Raw genomic sequence first — 18221 nt, 5'->3', positions numbered from 1 at the left:
TTGCCCAGGGACTTCTTTGTTCGGGGTCCCCCTTCGGATGCACCCAGCTTGAGCTATAGCACTACTAATAAAAAGGACTTTATAGAAGAATCTCTTTTTGGCCTATTGCTTCAGCGGAAACCTAGAGTTGAACCCTGTTATGGTGGGCTGGCATACATAATTTCCATAACAATAGACACATGCAGTCATGTCACACTAGTGATTCTCCCTCCTCAGGGATGAGGAAGCAGAATGGTATTTTCTAGAAGTATAGTTTACATTTCCTTAAATTATACCCTCTTTCTAGAAATTCCTGTTCTCTCAGGCATCAGCAGGACAGCACAATCAGCCACACAAGCAATGACAAGTGTTTGGTGCAGTTCATACCCATCTGAAATGATACAGTTATGATTGTATAAATCAGAATACCAGTTACACAATACATGGTGTTCTGGTGATAACATGTTCCAACTAGGGTAAGAAGAATTTAAATCCCTCTCTAGTTACTTCAACTTTACTGTGAAAAAAATAAACAAATGAGCTTGAATAGCTGAACTGCATTTTAACTGAACATGTTTTAAATGTCTATCAAAGCCAAATTACAGTTGTCTCAGATCACTATTAATGAGTGTACCACAAAAGTACACTGAAAGGCACAATTACACTGATAAGGTACTCTAAGAGTTGAATTCAGGAGTAATTGAATTAAAATAGAATATCAGTCTACTAGCTTGTTCAGCTATACTTCTCTTAAATGTTATCTCCTTGTCTTAACTTGTTCCAAGCTCTACTAAATAACACCAAAAAACTGCAGAAAATGCAATGTATCAGTTTTAGCTTAAGGTCTCAAATTAAACATCTAACTTCATTCATGTAGAATTTGCAGGCTTCCAATCTAATATCTGACAGTTAAACTTCTCTGATCCAATCAAGTGTTTAAACACATTATTTATAAATACACAGACTCAGGCAGAATAATAGTATATCAAACTACCACATTGATTCAATTACACTAGACAGCATGCAGTCCAGCTCCCAGGCCCAGTTCTGCATCAGCTTTCACTGACATCTATCCGCAACAGCTTTCACTGATATCTATCCAGAATTTAAATCCAGATTGTGACATTTATACATGAGAGACCTACACCACGTATATATTAATGAAATATAACTTGAGCAGCCTAAACAGTCACTCATATTAAAGGTCAAGCAAAAAACAAACAAAAAAAAAACCACCAAGAAACCCCACAACACACCACCAAAAACCACAACCAAAAACACACACGCCAAAAAAAAAAAAGACATGAAAGGCTTGTTTTAAGTTACAAGCCTGTTTTTAATTTGGCCACTAATACCATGCATTTTGCTACAAAAATTGTACCAGACTAGGAATGTGTTGCATGTTTTAGGAAGGCCTCCTTTTCACTTTTTTTTCCTGTTTGTTTTTTAAGATAGAAACAAGCAAAACAAAGCCAAAAACATACCATACTATAAGAATTTTGAGGAAATTAATTCTTTTATATTTTTAAATCTAAATCTGTGAAATAAAACTGGGACTGCAAGGTGTTTAAAATTTAACATGTGAAAATGTATTTTCAGAACATAAGTTGATAGTATCATAAGAGTTGTTAATATAAAACAGAGTTGCTAAGAACTGGTACTTAAATATCTACCTGTACTTGTCAGTCTTCTCACCCATTTAAAAAAATCTAATGACTGAACACATACAACAAGACGACAGAATGAAAGATCACCAAAGTGTATTACTTCTAATATTAAAAAAAAATAAAAATAATTAGCTTTCTCTTTGAAAATAAATTAATAACATAGTAAGAAATAATTTAAAGACACAAGTGTTTTGATATTTAATATGTTGGAGAACATTTAACTTTCTTTAAATTACAAGACAAAATCAAATTCAGAAAAAACATGGTTTAAATGAACATGATGTCATACCAGGAGCAAGAATACACACCTAAAACAACAGACCCACATAAGTAACAATGCTTTGCAAATATTTGCTTCATCAGCATACACCACATCTAAGCATCACCACGCAACTCAGGGCATCCCTATCACAGCAGCGCCAGCCACTTGAAAGCTATGATAATTGTTTCTGTCACTCGCACAAATTACCCTTGTCATTTGAAGACAACTTCCCCCTCGCCTATTCTCCTAATTAAAACACAATAAAGTCCTGCTTCTGATTTTCATTAAATAAACTCAGTAGAAATGAGCTTTCTTGTCTTTTAAAAGCAGAAATGAAACTTAGAAGATTGAAATTTGTTAGAACAACAGAGGTGAAACATAATTTCAGAAAGGAAGTAGCTCCAGGACAGAAGGCAAAAAGCTTCTCAAGGAGGAGTGAGAAAATAAAAACTGAAGTACTACCTCCCCTTTCTCCTTTTAGAAGATTTTGCAGTGCACAAATGCAGAGGAAAGAAGGAATAAATTATTCCATACATGGAATAGAAGAATGACTGCACCCATTTTTTAAAAGGGTTAAAAGGAGGAAAGAGGGAACTACCGTCCTGTCAGCCTCACCTCTGTGCCTGGGAAGATCATGGAACAGATCCTCCTAGAAGCTATGCTAAGGCACAGGGAGGACAGGGAGGTGATCCAAGACAGCCAGCATGGCTTCACCAAGGGCAAGTCCTGCCTGACCAACCTAGTGGCCTTCTATGATGGAGTGACTACATCAGTGGACAAGGGAAGAGCTACAGATGTCATTTATCTGGACTTCTGTAAGGCCTTTGACATGGTCCCCCACAGCATCCTTCTCTCTAAACTGGAGAGATATGGATTTGATGGGTGGACTGTTTGGTGGATAATGAACTGGCTGCATGGTCGCATCCAGAGGATAGTAGTCAATGGCTCAATGCCTGGATAGAGGCGATCAGTGACAAGTGGTGTCCCTCAGGGGTCTGAATGGGGACTGGTACTGTTTAATATCTTCATCAGTGACATAGACAGTGGGACTGAGTGTACCCTCAGCAAGTTTGCAGATGACACCAAGCTGAATGGCACGGTTGAGAACCTGAGGGATGGGATGCCATCAGAGGGACCTGGACAAGTTCAAGAAGTGGGCCCATATGAACCTCATGAGGTTCAACAAGGCCAAGTACAAGGTCCTGCACCTGGGCCGGGGCAAACCCCAGTATCAATACAGGCTGGGGGATGAAGGGATTGAGAGCAGCCCTGTGGAGAAGGACTTGGGGATACTGGTGGATTAAAAATTGGACATGAGCCGGCAACGTGTGCTGGCAGCCCAGAAAGCCAACCGTATCCTGGGCTGCATGAAAAGAAGCCTGGCCAGCAGGTCGAGGCAGGTGATTCTGCCCCTCTGCTCTGGTGAGACCCCACCTGGAGTACTGCATCCAGCTCTGGAGTCTACTCCAATCTGGAGACAAACATCGACCTGTTGGAGCAGGTGCAGAGGAGGGCCACAAAGATGATCCGAGGGCTGGAACACCTCTCCTATGAGGAAAGGCTGAGAGAGTTGGGGTTGTTCAGCCTGAAGAAGCCTCTGGGGAGACCTCATTGTGGCCTTTCAATACTTAAAGGGAGCTTATAAGAAAGATGGGGACAGACCTTTTAGCCGGGCCTGTAGCAATAGGACAAGGGGTGATGGTTTTGAACTAAAAGAGGGTAGATTTAGACTGGATATAAGGAAGAAATTCTTATGATGAGGGTGGTGAAATGCTGGAACAGGTTGCCCAGAGAGGTGGTGGAGTCCTGTGCTGGTTTTGGCTGAGAAGGGGTTAATTCTCCTCACTGTGGGGGTCGGCTACCTTTCCAGCTTCCCGCGCTCTGCCGCGTGGTAGAGGGGGCTGGGAGGGGCAGGGCCATGGCGGGGGCGGCTGACCCCGACTGGCCAATGGCACATTCATTCCATACCATGTGACACCATGACCAATATATTGAGGGGGGGCAGTGGCAGCGCGGAGGCGGCGCGGCGGCGGGTCAGTGGGCGGCAAGCGGCTGCGGCGCGTGCGGTTTGTTTTGGCGGTTCGTACCACCCCCCCACTCCCCTCCCTTCCCCCCTCCCGGGGCTTTGCGCCTCTCGTTGTTCTCCTTTACACTGCATTTCTATTGTTGTTTCTTTTAATTTTAATTATTAAACTGTTCTTATCCCAACCCACGAGCGTTACCCTTCTGATTCTCTCCCCCATCTACCGGTGGGGAGTGAGCGAGCGACTGTGTGGGGCTGAGCTGCCGCTAAACCACGACAGTCTTTTTGGCGCCCAACGTGGGGCTCAAGGGTTGGAGATAACAACAGCTGCTGGTCACAGCACCATGTTGTCCTTTTTGCAGTTGGTGTTAAAAATCGGTGTTGGTTTGTTGAGTCTGCTGTGTTCTGCTGTGATTAGTAATGTTTTGCCTACAAGATTTGTTATACAAACACTCGTTTTCAGCTTTATCTGGTATTTGGGGTTTTTGCTGAAACCGTTACTGTACTTTGCATACCACCTTGTTGAGGCAATTAGCAATTATACCTCCTCCTCTGAGAGATTTTATAGGGAGGAAATACAGAATAGTACCTTTGCAACTTTGTTCTATGATGCCTGTGCCTTTGTTACAACAACCTTTTTGTATCTTGAACATCCTTGGGTGGTTAAGGTGCACTTATTGTTAGTTTTTGGGCATGTTGTTTTGGTTTTGACTAAGCAACTTCAGAATATCACCCAGAAATCTGCCCCGAGGCTTGATAGTTATGAGTGGCAGGGCATGTGGGATAGCATGGGCAACTACCTAGGGCAGTGGGCACCCCCAGTGTTTTGGAGTTTCACCCCCGAACAAGTGCAGAATCCTAAAAAACTAGTAGAATATTTGGAGAAAGTATGTTGTTGTGCTGGGAACTCCAGAGAGACACAGATAACTGCAACATGCTGGGGCCTGGCCCATGCATACCGAGCCCTGCTCAACAGTATTCAGTTCCCCCAGGGGGAAGAGAATGTCTCTGGATTGAAATGCAAAGTGACTGGCACTGTAGACAATCCAGCCCTGAACAACAGGCACTGCAGCTACTCAAACCCCCACAACAAGTACCGGAGCTAGCTCAGAAAATAAACCCGTACCAGTATCAGTTGCCCCCATACACAAGACGAAATATTGGAAGCGGACATCAACTCGTTTAGAACGGGATGAGGAAGAACCAGGGCCATCGCGGGGAGAGGAGGGAGAAGTAATAAATGAAATAGAGACCACCCGATGCCTGTCATTAAGCGAGTTGCGAGATATGCGAAAAGATTATAGCCATCGTTCAGGTGAGCACATTGTCACCTGGCTGCTCCGATGCTGGGGTAATGGGGCCAGTAGCCTGGAAGTAGAGGGAAAAGAAGCCAAACAACTGGGATCCCTTTCTGGGGAAGGGGGCGTTGACAAAGCAATTGGAAAAAAACCACAAGCCCCCAGCCTCTGGAGGCGACTCCTGTCTGGAGTGAAGGAAAGGTATCCCTTTAAAGAAGATGTTACATATCGCCCAGGAAAATGGACAACTATGGAGAAAGGCATCCAGTATCTAAGGGAATTAGCTGTGCTTGAGGTGATTTATGGTGACCTGGACGATCAACGGTCATCCAAAGATCCAGATGAAGCCGAGTGCACACGACCCATGTGGCAGAAGTTTGTACGGAGCGCACCATCTTCGCCTGCAAACTCATTGGCAGTGATGTCCTGGAAAGATGACAAGACACCAACAGTGGCAGAGGTGATAGATAGACTCCAAGATTACGACACAAATATCTCTTCCTCACTTGTCTCTGCTGTGGAGAAAATATCCCAAGAGGTCCAGCAACTCAAAGAAGATCTGTCCTACCCCCCACCTCGACAGAGCAGTGTCTCAGCTGTTAGGAATAAGCGTCCTTTGGCTCAAAGAAGGGGATACACACCACGGGCCACCCTATGGTTCTACCTGCGTGACCACGGAGAGGACATGATGAGGTGGGATGGAAAGCCTACCTCGACCCTACAGGCACGAGTACATGAACTGCAAGGAAGAACAGTCACTCAGGGAGGCTCTTCCAGGAAAGCTGCTGCTCCAGTTTCCAGCGAGCAAGTCCCCAGACAGAGGAGTAAAAGCGCTGATTTTATTTCTAAGTGTAATAGAGGGACTCCTGATTCACATTTGCAGGAAGTGAGTTGTGACTGCCATGATCAGGACTAGAGGGGCCCTGCCTCCAGCCGGGTGGAGGAAAGGGATAACCGGGCTTACTGGACTGTGTGGATCCGATGGCCTGGCACGTCCGACCCACAGGAGTATAAAGCTTTAGTGGACACTGGCGCACAGTGCACCTTAATGCCATCAAACTATATAGGGGCAGAACCCATCAGCATTGCTGGAGTGACAGGGGGATCCCAAGAGCTAACTGTATTGGAGGTCGAAGTGAGCCTCACTGGCAATGAGTGGCAAAAGCACCCCATTGTGACTGGCCCAGAGGCTCCGTGCATCCTTGGCATAGACTACCTCAGGAGAGGGTATTTCAAGGACCCAAAGGGTACAAGTGGGCTTTTGGTGTAGCTGCCTTGGAGACGGAGGAAACTGAACAGCTGTCTACCTTGCCCGGTCTCTCAAAGGACCCTTCTGTGGTGGGGTTGCTGAGGGTCAAAGAACAACAGGTGCCAATCGCCACCACAACAGTGCACCGGCGGCAATATCGCACCAACAGAGACTCTCTGATCCCCATCCATAAACTCATTCACCAACTGAGGAGCCAAGGAGTCATCAGTAAGACCCACTCACCCTTTAACAGTCCCATATGGCCAGTCCGGAAGTCTAATGGAGAGTGGAGACTAACAGTAGACTATCGTGGCCTGAATGAAGTCACTCCACCGTTGAGTGCTGCTGTGCCAGACATGCTAGAACTTCAATACGAACTGGAGTCAAAGGCGGCCAAGTGGTATACCACAACTGATATTGCTAATGCATTCTTCTCAATCCCTCTGGCAGCAGAGTGCAGGCCACAGTTTGCTTTCACATGGAGGGGCGTCCAGTACACCTGGAATCGACTGCCCCAGGGGTGGAAACACAGTCCTACCATTTGCCATGGACTGATTCAGACTGTACTGGAACAGGGAGAAGCTCCAGAACACCTTCAGTACATTGATGACATCATTGTGTGGGGCAGCACAGCGGAAGAAGTTTTTTTGAGAAAGGAGAGAAAATAGTCCAAATCCTTCTGAAAGCTGGTTTTGCCATAAAACAAAGTAAGGTGAAGGGACCTGCAAGAGAAATCCAGTTCTTAGGAATCAAATGGCAAGATGGTCGTCGTCAGATTCCAATGGATGTGATCAACAAAATAGCAGCCATGTCTCCACCAACTAGCAAAAAGGAAACACAAGCTTTCTTGGGCGTTGTGGGTTTTTGGAGAATGCATATTCCAAATTACAGTCTGATCGTAAGCCCTCTCTATCAAGTGACCCGGAAAAAGAATTATTTCAAATGGGGCCCTGAGCAACAACAAGCCTTTGAACAGATTAAATGAGAAATAGTCCATGCACTAGCTCTTGGGCCAGTCCGGGCAGGACAAGATGTAAAAAATGTGCTCTACACTGCAGCCGGGGAGAATGGCCCTACCTGGAACCTCTGGCAGAAAGCACATGGGGAGACCCGGGGTCGACCCCTAGGGTTTTGGAGTCGGGGATACAGAGGGTCTGAAGCCTGCTATACTCCAACTGAAAAAGAGATATTGGCAGCATATGAAGGGGTTCGAGCTGCTTCAGAAGTGGTTGGTACTGAAGCACAGTTGCTCCAGGCACCCCAACTGCCAGTGCTGGGCTGGATGTTCAAAGGAAACATCCCCTCTACACACCATGCAACTGATGCTACGTGGAGTAAATGGGTTGCACTGATCACCCAGCGGGCTCGAGTAGGAAACCCCAGTCACCCAGGAATCTTGGAAGTGATTATGGACTGGCCAGAAAGCAAAGATTTTGGATTATCACCAGAGCAGGAGGTGACACGTGCTGAAGAAGCCCCACTGTATAACACACTGCCAGAAGATGAGAAGCAATATGCCCTGTTCACTGATGGGTCCTGTCGCCTTGTGGGAAAGCACCGGAGATGGAAGGCTGCTGTATGGAGTCCTACACGACAAGTTGCAGAAACTGCTGAAGGAGAAGGTGAATCGAGCCAGTTTGCAGAGGTAAAGGCCATCCAGCTGGCCTTAGACATCGCTGAACGGGAAAAGTGGCCAGTGCTCTATCTCTATACTGACTCCTGGATGGTGGCAAATGCCCTGTGGGGCTGGCTGCAGCAATGGAAGCAAAGCAACTGGCAGCGCAGAGGCAAACCCATCTGGCTGTCACATTGTGGCAAGATATTGCTGCCCGCGTAGAGAACCTGGTTGTGAAAGTACGTCATGTGGATGCTCATGTCCCCAAGAGTCGGGCCACTGAAGAACATCGAAACAACCAGCAGGTAGATCAGGCTGCCAAGATTGAAGTGGCTGAGGTGGCTTCAAGCCGCATCAGGGGAGGTTTAGATTGGATATTAGGAAAAATTTCTTCACTGAAAGAGTGGTCAGGCATTGGAGCAGGCTGCCCAGAGAGATGGTAGAGTTGCCATCCCTGGAGATATTCAAAAGACGTGTAAACGTGGCACTTCAGGGCATGGTTTACGAAGCAGGGTAGTGTTGGGTTGACGGTTGGACTTGATGATCCTAGAGGTCTTTTCCAACCTTAATGATTCTATGATTCTAAAGGTACGTCACATGGATGCTCATGTACCCAAGAGTCAGGCCACTGAAGAACATGAAAACAACCAGCAGGTGGATCAGGCTGCCAAGACTGAAGTGGCTGAGGTGGATCTGGACTGGCAACATAAGGGTGAACTATTTCTAGCTGGGTGGGCCCATGACACCTCAGGCCATCAAGGGAGAGATGCAACATACAGGTGGGCTCGTGATCGAGGGGTGGACTTGACCATGGACGTTATTGCGCAGGTTATCCACGAATGTGAAACATGTGCTGCAATCAAGCAAGCGAAGCGGGTAAAGCCTCTGTGGTATGGGGGACGATGGCTGAAATATAAATATGGGGAGGCCTGGCAAATTGACTATATCACACTCCCACAGACCCGCCAAGGCAAGCGCCATGTGCTTACAATGGTAGAAACAACGACTGGCTGGCTGGAAACATATCCCATCCCCCACGCCACTGCCCGGAACACTATCCTGGGTCTTGAGAAACAAGTCCTGTGGCGACATGGCACCCCAGAGAGAATTGAGTCAGACAATGGGACTCATTTCCGAAATAACCTCATAGACATCTGGGCCAAAGAGCATGGCATTGAGTGGGTGTATCACATCCCCTATCACGCACCAGCCTCTGGGAAAATTGAACGGTACAATGGACTGTTAAAAACTACACTGAGAGCAATGGGGGGTGGAACATTCAAGCACTGGGATACACATTTAGCAAAAGCCACCTGGTTAGTCAACACAAGGGCAATCTGCCAACCGAGCTGGCCCTGCCCAGTCAGAAATCCTACATACTGTGGAAGGGGATAGAGTCCCTCTAGTGCACACAAAAAGTATGCTGGGCAAAACAGTCTGGGTTCTTCCTGCCTCCGGCAAAGGCAAACCCATTTGTGGGATTGCTTTTGCTCAAGGACCTGGGTGCACTTGGTGGGTGATGGGGGAGGATGGAGAAATCCGATGTGTGCCTCAAGGGGATTTGATTTTGGGTGAAAACAGCCAAGGAACTGAATGGCACAATGCAAACTGCTATATAATATTGTGTGTCACCTGTGTTGTATCAATGATATCAGAGTACGAGCCTCCCAACCCATGGAAGATAAACTGTGAAACAAGCCGTGCAGCAGTGATGGAACGATGACTGACTCGGTATGCAGCAACCCAACGCCACACACTCACCATCTCTCCCACCCTGAAAGACTGATACAACAGATGGAGCCCAGAGTCATGGACTGGGTGAACTCAATGGACATTTTAATGGACATTTTACAGGGAAGGAGCATGAACTAAGGGAATGATGTCTGTGTATTATGTTAAAGGATGGGAAGGGGAGGGGTGGTGGTTGGTAAGATTGTATTGGATGGTATGGGACCTGGGCATGGTGTAAATGGTATGGAATAAGGGGTGGAGAATGTGCTGGTTTTGGCTGAGAAGGGGTTAATTCTCCTCACTGTGGGGGTCGGCTACCTTTCCAGCTTCCCGCGCTCTGCCGCGTGGCGGGGGGGGCTGGGAGGGGCAGGGCCATGGTGGGGACGGCTGACCCCGACTGGCCAATGGCAGGTTCATTCCATACCATGTGACACCATGACCAATATATTGAGGGGGGGCAGTGGCAGCGCGGAGGCGGCGCGGCGTCGGGTCGGCGGGCGGCGAGCGGCTGCGGCGCGTGCGGTTTGTTTCGGCGGTTCGTTCCCCCTCTCCCCTCCCTTCCCCCCTCCCCCGGGGCTTTGCGCCTCTCGTTGTTCTCCTTTACATTGCATTTCTACTGTTGTTTCTTTTAATTTTAATTATTAAACTGTTCTTATCCCAACCCACGAACGTTACCCTTCTGATTCTCTCCCCCATCTACCGGTGGGGGAGTGAGCGAGCGACTGTGTGGGGCTGAGCTGCCGCTAAACCACAAGTCCCCATCCCTGGAAACATTCAAGGTCAGGTTGGACGGGGCTCTGAGCAACCTGATCTAGTAGATGATGTCCCTGCTCATTGCAGGGGGGTTGGACTAGATGACCTCTAAAGGTCCCTTCCAACCTAAACCATTATGTGATTCTTTGACTGCAAATTTAAAGGCATGCAAACACTTGAATAAAGCTTATATACTTCTCAAGAAAAAAAAAAAAGGCAATCTAGGTTTTGGGTTTTTTGTTAGCTCCTAAGGCTCAAGTTCAAATGACAACTGACACTTCTGATTTCTTTTTTGTTCGCTTGATTTTGTGTGAAGTACTAGAATATAAGAGTAAATAGCTAGGAATGATGGGACACGAACATGCAGTCGCTATATGCTAAATGTTTTTCCTCATTTATTTCTTTCATATTATTACATCTTGTATGCAATAAAAATAGATAAAAAAGGTAAAAATTTTTCAGATAGAAAGTATTTGCACCTTCTTTAGTAAGCAGAACGATCAGAGACCAATACTGAGGACTATGTCCTCCTCCAGTGCTCTGGGAGATCAAATCCAAGCTAAACAGTCAACAAGTCTCATTCATCTCTCACCTTTTCTCCTCTGCCCCACTACCAAATTTCTAGCAATCAGTGAATATAGAAGCAAGTGAATATCAAACAGATGTCAGTTTGCCAGACTTCAACTAGAACAGGTATACAACATTTTTCCAAGTAGACTACCCTGAGCTATCACATCATTCAACACCAAAAAGGAGCATATGTCTACAACTGCAAAGCAAAGATCTATGTTAAAGCTTCAGGACAGGATATGATAAATAATATGTTTGAAGGAAGCTATATTATTAACACAGAGCACAGATGTGGTTTGTTGAACTCAGCAATTTCAAAGTTATTAGTTTTGAAAGGTTGAAATCTAGAATTATAAACTTAGGATCTTGTTTTAGGTTTTATTTTGAGATAGTACATCTGCTGTCCTTGCCATGGGTTTAGAACTGCGTGATGGAGCAAAGCTTCCAAGTTGCCTTTCTAAGCCTCTATGTCAGATAATCTCTTTAAGAACTGCTTTGGGTATGTTTTAGTAACTTACTGCTTTATGACATCAAGAACATTTTCCAAAAACAGACCAAGTTACACATACCTTGAGCACCGTTTTTGGTCACATGATTTTGAATGTATTGTTCATTGAGTAGGAGATACAAAGAATAAACACAAAAAGGATTTTGCCACTATCAAAAGTAGAATCATTAAAATTCACAGGCCTTAGAATCTTAGTATGCAATGTACATAAATTAGAATTCAGAAAAACTAATAAGAATACTGTATTTTTAAGTAAGCCAATCTTATTACTAGGCTTTCTCACCCCCTTAACATAATCTCCACTGCATAATGAGGACATGTGCAAAGCACAGTTTCAAACTTCAAGTAAACAAAATAAGTAGGTAATCTACATCTCCAAGCTTTAGAAATCAAACAATTAAAAATAACTATAAAAGCGACCTTCTCCATTTAAGTTTCATCTACAAACTGAGTGTTTAGAGAAGAACCTAAATTAAAACTATCAATAACTCAGAATGTTGTATGTAGAGAAATAGAGAGAAATACAGGGTTTTTATATCTCCTTAACCTGGTTTCAGGAAGTAACCTGTAGTAAAATATTATCAACAAGTATTAGAGACTGACTTAGAGAAAGGAGAAGTTTTGATTTATGCCACATGCTCTGGGATAGGAAAACAGGAGATGAAACCTGCCTAACTTTTAAGTTACTCTGTAGGGGAATAGACAGGGATCGGCGACCGGAAGATTACGGGATGTGACGGAAAGATAGACTCCTCCCCATAGGAGTGGCAGGAACAGGAACCGCAAGAGCTATATAAGCGTGTGACGCAGCCAAATAGACGGACATTTTGTATCCATCATATTGGTGTCTGTGCATCACTGTCCCCAGGGTGGGTAGAGCCCTGTGTCCCGGAGGTATGCGGCCCAAGATAAGTTCTCCCATAGAAGCGTACAGCTACATTACTCTAACATCAGCTTTAAACAAACCACCTCACCTGTTCTGAAGATGAGGACATATTCCGAAGAACAGCAATATGATGCTTTGGGGGAAAATAAAAGAAGGAAAAAAAAAAAAAGGAATGGTACAGAAGATTAAACAAACACCTCTTCTTACACAAGTAAGGAGACACAAAAATCCAAAGAAATTAAAGGAGAATGTATATGGTTTATAAATAATGTACAGCTTATCTAGAGAATTAATTGACAATAAGCTATTATAGGTTTAAAAGTTCTGCAAGATCTAGAAAAAAAACCAGGAAATTTTAAGAAAACGGCATAAAAGTAAAAAGGACATTAAAAAATCCTTAGAGAGGGGTAAAAGTCACAGAGCTGTAGAACAAACCAATTTGGAAGTATATTGGAAACCTCTGAATTAGTCACTCCATAAGCACCTTCCCCAGGGCTTGAGAAAGTTTTGCATCTGTTTCTGAAGCATCTGGTACTAGCAACTATTTGAGATAGGTTACTGAAATACCTGTTTATTCCTGTATAAAAATTCCTATGTTTCTAAAAAACAAAGAAAACAGCAGCAAAATAAATAGCAATAAGAAAAGTATCCATCCTCCAAATTTACTTTTCATCCAACTCCAAATCTCTTCATTCCCCAGGCAGCTGTTGTTCCTGTATATAACATATCCTGGACTAAATGAAAGCTAATCTGAGAGAATGGAAGTAATAACTACAGACCTAAGAAGAATTACTGTGACACTAGCCTATTCTGAAAACTTACTCTTCTTAGTATTACGGTGATTTTACCAAGTGTCAATAAAATCAAAGATAATTTCTAAAAGTAAGAATAAAACATAGTTATTTTATATGCTGTTAAATTTTGATTCAGGACCACTTAAAAAGTATACATAGACAACAGTACTGCTACTAATTTGTCATTCAATTACTGTTTTATCCTTGATTTGTCCTCTACTGAATGACAAATCTCATGTTACCAAAACGAACTATAAGGACAGCTTAATTATCAGCCAAAATACTTATCAAACTTATAATTCTCAGCATTAAATAACTGCATTGCATGAATACTACCCTCTCTTAAATAAGAGCTCCCACATGAGAGATCTGAAGGGACAGCACTGAATGCTTAAACACATGGCACTAATCAGAATTCTCCATCCTTGTGGTAAAATTTCTGAAAACTGATTCATAAAAACAAGAAATACATACACACAAGCATACTGATTTCAGTAAAACTGAAGAGATCTTTCAGTTTCATGATCAAATTTGTGGTCAAAGCCAAAGATTGATTCCAAACTCAAACAACAAGGGCACTTACCTGGGACATCCAAGAAAGGACTTTGAACCTAGTTTCCTATGCTCCACGTTAACACTCCCAACCAAGGGGCAATTTGCCATATCAAGACAGATGTCTCTTTCATTCAGATATGGAATATGGGAAAAAAAAATTTGGAGCACCACAAATTCACGGGATGGCAAAACCATTACCCGATCAGTTCTGACAGACCCCAGATCCCTGGGCTGTCAGTCACAGCAAAGAAATTCAGGTTTCACCATGCAACTGTGGCAAAAAGCCATACGATACAGATTACCAGAAGCCCTCAGAGTAAAGAAACTCTTCTTATCACATTTCTTCAGAAGCCCCAAACATTGGGCCATTGATTTGAAAGGACCCCAAAATACACCAGCCACTGTTAGTATTGCCAGAAATTCCATGCAACGAAGGCTTTTCCAAGTTATATGGTCTAATTTTACATCCTGTGTTTTCACAACCAGACGCTTCTGTTCACAAACAGTGCTACTTTTCTAAGCCTCCAAAATATCAAATGCAGTACCTACTGTGCATGTGTCAAAGAACCAAACATCACGTGTACAATCAGTCTAACTCTCCACATTAATCTGTCCCAGACTGAGAAGACCCTAGATGATCACTGAAGCAGGGTCTCTAAATTCCTTCAGGGAGACATGACCCATGCAGGATAACAAGGAAAACCATCATTAAACCAGTTTTACATATTCTCCAGCCTTCTAGCTGTCAAGCTATGCACAGTGTAGGACAGAGAAAAAAAATGTCAGTTCTGATTTTCATACACCCAGCTCACATCATAAACTGGAACCAAGGATGCCCCCATTCCCCTCTCCCTTTTTTTCCCCCTGAAAATACCTGAACCTGTCCATTATCTGCACTAAAACATAATCAGTACAAATATACTAACAAACCCTACATGTGAAGATGCAGATCAAAAGTTTTTCAACATGGTACAACATAAAAGTTTCCTGAACAAAGTTAAGAGATTTTTCTTAGATGGGATAACTGCATCTACATATAGTCATGCTTGCAGATGCTCTCTTTGCGAGAGCTGTATTTTCCCCTGCATGCACACAGAGTTGCACTACCAAAACTTGTGGGGAACTCAGGCTTTTAAGTAAGAACAGCATTTGTTTAAATACTTCCCTCAAGCAAGGTGTCAGCAGGAGCTCTGATCACCTACCCTGATATTTGGTTCCAAAGTATTCATAATAAACACAAACACCTTCTGCATAAGCCCTTTTAAACCAGTGTAAAATTGTACTGCAACTGACTCAAGTAAGCTGCTGACATCATTTAAGAGTGTTCTTTTTAAGTCTTTTCTGTACTAACACATATATAAAAGAAAAATTCAAGCTATCTTCAAGTTTTTAAATAAAAGATTATTTACAATAGTTTAATCAATTTACCTGGCTTTGGAGCTGCCTGAGACCTGAGCATCTGGTGCATTCTAAACATTCGCAAACACGGCATCTTTGCAGAATGCACCTTAGGTGGTAACAAATTGCCAAAAACAGGAGTTGAGCACCCACTAACAGCAATATGCAGAAGGTTCACCATTTCACCCAGACCTCACAGCAGACTCCTTGCCACGTATGGAATCCCTGCTGCACATGTAAAAACAAAGCAAGAATTATTAACAATACTAGACAGAAGATACGTAAACTCAGCAACTTCAGTCAACCGACACTAGCCACGAGACGATCATTTCTCCCTAGCTAGAAAACAAAATCCAGTTTTTCCAAACTGAGTAAGGCAAATATCAAACTGAAGCAGTAAGCCCACGAGAGAATTGACATTACAAGTTGACCTACAGATTGATATTTCTGTGACTCAAGACTGTATTCTCTTTACGCCGTTGCTCTAAACAAGCAACTCTCACAAGTGAAAATCTCCTGCACCCCAAGGAACCACACAAACAATTCAAACCCCTGCTAGAGCTCCCAAAGGAGTTACCCTGAGCAGGACAGCCGCTTACAGGCATCAGGAGACATACCAAAGCAGACACTCACAGTAGGAAAGGCACCACCAGGAAAAGTGGGTCAGCGAGGAACAGGCAGGAGAGCCGGTCCGCGCTCCCCGCCAGCTGCTGGACCGCCCTCGCTAGCAGGTGGCTACTGGCTGCCGGCAGAGGGAAGGGTTCTTCGCCCGGAATCCGCCGTCCGTGTTTATAGAGGCACTAACATGCCGTGCCATGCCGTGCCATCCCTTCCCTCCCTACGGCTCACGACGACAGCGACTCACTGCTCCCCACCGGCGCGGCCCACAAGGCGGCGGCCCTGTTTCACTTCCGCTGCTAATTTACAGCCCGTGGCCACTGACTGACCTTGGGCAGGCGGCTCGCCCTCCGCGGCTCACCCTCCGCCGCTCCCCACAGCCACAATGACCGGCGGCCATCGCGCCCGCCCAGGGGGATGCTCGGAGCCACCACCTCTCCGCCCCCCACCTACGAGCGCTCCCGGGGGACCCTTTCCGCGTCACCTACCTTCTCCACACGTCCGCCTACCCTTCGTTCCCGCCTCTCCCTGGGTGCTGCAAAAGCAGGACACCACAGCCTTCTCCTCAGCAATGGCAGGAGAAAGCGAAAATGCCCCCGCGCACCCCCCAGCCCACCACACCACAGAACAACACACCCACCAACCCCGCCGCAGTACTGACTGACCTTGGGCCTATCTGCCTGCCCGCCAACCCGGAAGGAGTGAGGGGAACGCGAAGGTCGGAGCGGACAGGTCATGCGGCGTCCCTCTCCCCGCTCTGGAAGGGGGCGGCGGGGGTGCCCGTCGCGTGGCTCCCACGTGCTACCGGCGGCTCGTGCTTCAGGCGCCCACGCGCGGATGAGAGGTGGCCCGGCAGCTCTCTACAATAAGGGAGGATAAAAGAAAAAGAGGAACTCTTGCAACTGCATAAATACTAATATATGAATCGATAAAGAGGATGTGCTATTAAAGAGACAGTTTACAGAGGACAGCTTATCAGGTTGCCTACAGTATTCCCTGTATATGTTGTCCTATTTCACACAATCTGTAATTTCCAGGTATAAATTAAACTTTTTTTATTTACATCTGTACAACTGCTTATACAAAATTTGCTTTGCCTGAGGCATTTTACAGTGTCATACAGCTTCCAGTCTCACAACTAGTGAATTATGACAAGAAGTTATGACGTGCAGAAAGCGGACTCCACAATCTGTAAGACTGTAAAGTAGGTATGTTTATTCAGCGCTGGGCAGCACGGGGGGTAGTCCCACTAAAGTCGTGCGCGCCCGTGTGATAGTTTGTCTTGGATTTATACAGTAAAGCATTACATATACATAAGATTTCCCAATACGCCTATACATATGCATGACCTTTCCCCGCTTCGTAGTAAAATTAGCCAAAAAAAGTTATTTCCATAAATCTTTCCCAACTAAGCTTGCGCAGCGCCTCCTCGTGGTGGTCATTGGGGGTCATAAAGATGAAGGCTGCTGGCTCCTCTTCGTCACCGCTAGTAACCTTTTGGTTTTGCGCAGACTCAGTTATCTCTTGACACTTGTCCAAACTGCAAAGTCGGTTTTAGCTGGTTCTTGAGACAATTTTCAATCCTTATCGCAGGTGGATTCCAGGCCTCCTTGCTAATTATTTTACACAGCGGCTAGATAAGCGTTCCGCGACAATTAACTTTCAGCTGGATAAGCATTCAGCAATAGAACAGTTAACTTTTGTTTTCCCCCTTTCAGTCCCCCCTTTCTACAGAGTTAGTAAATTCTTTTACTACACCCCAATCTAATACAGTGTTTCTTTATCTAATAGTCTTATTCTAATATTCTAATACAATGTTTCTTTATCTAACATTCTCAAAGTATTTGCCAGATTCCAGTCTTCGTCGCAGTTCGTTCTTTTTCCATTCACTGTAGGAATCTCCTGTACTCCAGAAACACCATAAGGCACCTCGTACTTCTATGCAAAGGACTATGGATAAGACTATAATGATTATTATAGTAACAAATAACTGTTTTAGCCATGTTAAATTTGGGAACCAAGTAGTTAGTTTTTCCCATAGCTCGAAAAACCCCCAGGACGTGTCGTCTTGAGTTACTCTATGTAAGAATTTTGATTGTTCTCTGATCCCCTGTATGTCAGCAGCGATTCGCCCACTTTGGTCTACATACGTGCAAGAGCTGGCATTGACTACTGTGCATACCCCTCCCTGTGAGGCTAATAATAAGTCTAGGGCCATACGATTTTGTTATACTATTTTCGATAAACCAGTAGTTTCTTCTTGGAGTGCCCTGATGGCATCTACAGTTTTATTCTCGATTATCTCTATTACAGCC

The 18221-nt window shown here is 44.7% G+C and overlaps 1 protein-coding gene across 7 annotated transcripts in view; it reads right to left on the bottom strand.

Annotated features, from left to right (window-relative positions):
• Positions 1-16823, bottom strand: part of LOC104047827 (NAD(P) transhydrogenase, mitochondrial-like) — an 849989-nt gene extending 833166 nt beyond the window's left edge. For 2 of the 7 annotated variants that reach the window (XR_010370808.1, XM_064439801.1), the window contains exon 1: positions 16395-16555. The gene's annotated coding sequence lies outside the window, so the exon portion shown is untranslated. The other 5 variants (XM_064439802.1, XM_064439799.1, XR_010370809.1 and 2 more) reach the window with 4 other exon arrangements.
• Positions 16824-18221: the final 1398 nt, after the last annotated feature.

Source organism: Phalacrocorax carbo (genome assembly GCF_963921805.1).
Source record: "Phalacrocorax carbo chromosome W unlocalized genomic scaffold, bPhaCar2.1 SUPER_W_unloc_1, whole genome shotgun sequence".
Lineage (NCBI taxonomy): Eukaryota > Metazoa > Chordata > Aves > Suliformes > Phalacrocoracidae > Phalacrocorax > Phalacrocorax carbo.
The sequence above is the reverse complement of the archived record's forward strand: the minus strand, read 5'-3'. Positions and strand labels throughout refer to the sequence as shown.